Source organism: Ananas comosus, linkage group 1 (genome assembly GCF_001540865.1).
Source record: "Ananas comosus cultivar F153 linkage group 1, ASM154086v1, whole genome shotgun sequence".
Taxonomy (NCBI): Eukaryota; Viridiplantae; Streptophyta; class Magnoliopsida; order Poales; family Bromeliaceae; genus Ananas; species Ananas comosus.
In genome coordinates, this window is record NC_033621.1 from 2,502,882 (window position 1) to 2,506,291 (window position 3,410).

The following is a 3,410-nucleotide window of genomic DNA, read 5'->3' on the forward strand; positions in this document are numbered from 1 at the left end:
CGGCGCGCGGGGTCGAGGTCGTGGGCGCGGCCGAAGAAGCCGACGAGGGGCGGCGCGGGGCCGGAGCGGGAGGAAGAAGAAGAAGAAGAAGAGGGAAAAAAAAAAAAAAGTGCTCCAGCAGGAGGAAGAAAAAGAAGAAAAAGAAAAAGAGAAAAAAAAATTGCTCCTGCAGGAAGAAGAAGAAGAAGAAGAGTCCGCCTGGCGGTGCTCCGGCGACGCGCCCGCCTGGCCTTTGCTCTTTTTTTTCGGTGAAAAAAAAAAGAACGAGAGAACGAAGAGGAGAGAGAAAGAGGAAAGAGAAAAAGTAATAAGGGTATTTTGGTCAGTTTGCTGAAAAAGCGGACCGAATTTGCAAAAACGAAAAATGTGACCCGATTTTGCAAAAGCCCAAAATAAGTGGATTTTTTATGCAAAAAGACCAAAATTCTTTCAAAATTTTATTTGGGCAACTCACCTGAGAAACACGATGAATTATTCATATTATTATAAAGCGATAAATGATTTGCCGTTTTCATATTGTTATTTTTGTTTTATATGTTGTGAAGATTTTTTTGAGGTTGTTAATATTGTATGAGGATTATTAAATTTTTATTTATAGTTAAAATTATATAGATAAGTTGTTAAGATATTTTAAGGTGTAAGGATTATATGTGATTTGTTGAAATTTTTATGTAGTTGTTAAGTATATATGGGAATAAAAAAAATGATAAAGAGAAATAGAAAAGAAAAAGAGAGTGAATGTTTCACCGTCTTCTAAATTTCATTAATGATTGACCGTTTTTCAATTATTTTTATACCCTAACACTGAGTTGGATAAAATAGAGTAATTTCAACAAATAAATTTTTTACAAGATTATTTAGCCAATTATAAATTTTTAAAGGGTTAAAATAAAAAAAAATCCCTTTCTAGAATTCTAAAAAATTAGAATTCATTTTTTGTTAAATCCGAAGTTCTGCCTCATAAATTAATGAAAAAAATCATTTTTTTGAGAAGAAGTGGATTGAATTTCTTGTAATACAGACAACTCTCTCATCCAAATTTCATAATATGTTTGTTCAATTTGATGAGAATTTATTTACCATTAGTCAATAGGTATGAATCTAACATTCCACTCATCCAAAAACTTTTATTTTTTTACTAGTCTTATTTTTTTATTTTGCTAAAAAATTATTTAAATTGTTGTGAATTTTAGGACTGCCGAGGCTTAAGATTTATATTTATGTATAGGTTACATGTTGCATTTTTCCAATAAAAAAAGTAATCATATCATACTTAAATAATTTGTTATTTTTTACCAAGCAACAAAATGAAATAGAATTATGTCAAACTCCGATTTAAGTCAAATAAAATAATTTCATTTTCTATATAGCATATCCAATGGCACTTGGAGGAAGGAAAATTACGATTCAAAATAGCAAAAAAATAAATTATGAGACAGGTCTTCTAAAGCACCTAATTCTCCATCAATAATTTTCTGCCTGAACATTAAGATTTACACACGATAAAATTTATGACGTGTTTGATTTACTATATATATATATAGAGAGAGAGAGAGAGAGAGAGTTATTGTGCTAAGCACAACAGTCCGTATGCTCTTATCTTTCTAACTATTTTGATGAGTGATCAGAGTGACAGAAAAAAGAGAAAATGAAATATCCAATTTCATCCCAATTTCTCTTCTCTCTCTCATTCTGACCATCCATCAAAACTGATAAATGGTTAGAAACTTATAAACACACACTGCTGTACTCCTAATAGTACAGTAATCTTATATATATATATATATATACTATACTATATATTATATATATATATATATATATATATATATATATATATATAGTAATATTAAGCTAGGACTACTATATTCTTTATGAGTATAAATTTTTTGTACCATAAATTTTGACTAATTGGATAAAAAGATTGTACGTTTAGAATGATAATAATTTTTATAAAATAGTAGTCTCTGGAATTGAATGGATGGTTAGTTGAATAGTATGATCTAACAATAAAAAGATCAAAAATAGATCTAACGGTTAAAAATTTATGAATATAAAAAAATTATACTTATAAGAATATAGTAGCCGGACTATTATATTCAAAATTGGATCTTAATTTCTCTTATAAGGAATCAGAGTTCCCAACTGTTAGGAGGACGGTATCATGGTTAGGCTGTTTCTTTCAGCACCACCGAATAAAGCTGCCATAAAGCGGATTAATTTTGCTGCTCCCAAATCTTAGCAATCAAAATCTATTTAAATGAAAGTTGCAGGCACCAATGCATGACACATCAACAAAACTTCAAAAATGGCATTTAAAACCTTAGTTTAAGTGTTTGGTACGGCATTTCAATCCAAAGAATAAATGAAAAAAAAAAATAATGTACAGGTGATCTAATATATGTATCAGAATATCACAATTTTCATCATTTCCACATAACATGGCATTGAAACCGCCAAAGAAAGAACAAGAGTAAACACCCTTGCAGCTTGAAAATTGTATGGTTAATTGAGCAGATCACAAAGATGTCTTATACAGTTACTACTCCGATAAGCAGAAACAGTTGCACATTCCAGTTAAAAATGCCACCCATAAATAGCATAATGAAAACATCACAATAAGGAACTGGACGATAAGCACAGGGCGATGAGTAACCAACACAAGCACTATAATGACAACAATGCGAAAGAGAAAAGTTGTTCTTTCATAGATAAAAATGAGCGGTATAGACAAAGCAACATTTATTCATTCATGAAAAAGTACAACAAAGCATGGCGAAAATCACTTCTGAACATTGCTTACAAAAATATATTTATCAATTTGGCGCACAGCTAAAAGGCATTTCTAACATGTAGATCGGGACGAACTTATCACATCATGCATACATCATATCAATGCTAATTCCTAACATTGATGTATACCCGATGGATAAATTAAGAAAGGATGATACATAATAAACAGCAAGGTAGATACATTAATAAACAGATTACAAAGAATAGCAACAAGATATTGCCCAAACTTCTTATAAACATGCTGACGCGACTTTTCAATGCTAATTCCTAACATTGATGTATACCTGGATGGTAAATTTAAGAAAGGATAGATACATAATAAACAGCAAGTAATACATAATAAACAGATTACAAAAGAATAGCAACAAAGATATTGCCCAAACTTCTTAATAAACATGCTGGACCGACTTTTCAATTATACCAGTGACAAGAAGTATGGCATAGAGCTTCCACTTTTTGCAGATATTTAGAACGAAGGAAGGAATCCCAAGATTAAATTAAAAAATAATAAGAAGAAGCAGAACACTATGAGGCTTCGATATCTACAGCACCTTATTTTGCCTTTGATTTACAAATAAGAACAAGAGAAAACAATGAATACATAAAGAGAACAAAAG